The 633-nt window shown below is 52.3% G+C and overlaps 1 protein-coding gene across 14 annotated transcripts in view; it reads right to left on the bottom strand.

Annotated features, from left to right (window-relative positions):
- LOC119590797 (E3 SUMO-protein ligase EGR2-like) overlaps positions 1-633 on the bottom strand; it is a 113,995-nt gene that overhangs the window by 24,511 nt on the left and 88,851 nt on the right. The gene's annotated exons all lie outside the window — the stretch shown is intronic.

Here is a 633-nt window from a genome sequence, read left to right as displayed (position 1 = left end):
TACCGTCATTTTTTTTACCATGTGTCCGCAGAAAACGTATATGCGTATTCGGGAAATTATGCGTACTCACATCCGCATGTATAAGCGTATGCACATGCATTGCTCGTGCATGTGCGTCTCTATATCTATCTACGAGTTCGTCTACCTGTCTGTCTCCGCCTCCTCTCTCTCTCCGTCACTATCTCATGTTCTTTCCCTCGCTCTCCCCTTTCTCTTCTTCTCTCTCCATCTCCCTCCTTCTCTCCTTCCCTCTCCCTCTCCCTCTCCCTCTCCCTCTCCCTCCCCGCTAACCTCCGTCATCCTCTCTCTCTCCCCCTCCCCTCCCCTCCCCTCCCCCAGCCTGCATCACCATCTCCCTCCTTCTCCCACAGGAAAAAAATAAGAGAGAAGAAGCGCGACCCCAACAGGACAAATCCCCCGGGAGGGCCTTGGCTGGCTGGCAGGTGTGGGAGGCGGAGACGGGGATATATATGACTAATTTTCTCTCTGTCATTGCAACGTAGCGGGGCCAAAGAAGTGCAATCTTCCTGGCACTTTTCTTGAGACGAGCAATAATCACTCTTTTGAGAAGAGGAGGTAGACGCCGTTCGGTGTGAAGTCGATTGAGAATTTGAGGGAATGATGAGCTGCCCT

Source organism: Penaeus monodon, chromosome 27 (genome assembly GCF_015228065.2).
Source record: "Penaeus monodon isolate SGIC_2016 chromosome 27, NSTDA_Pmon_1, whole genome shotgun sequence".
Classification (NCBI taxonomy): Eukaryota; Metazoa; Arthropoda; class Malacostraca; order Decapoda; family Penaeidae; genus Penaeus; species Penaeus monodon.
The sequence above is the reverse complement of the archived record's forward strand: the minus strand, read 5'-3'. Positions and strand labels throughout refer to the sequence as shown.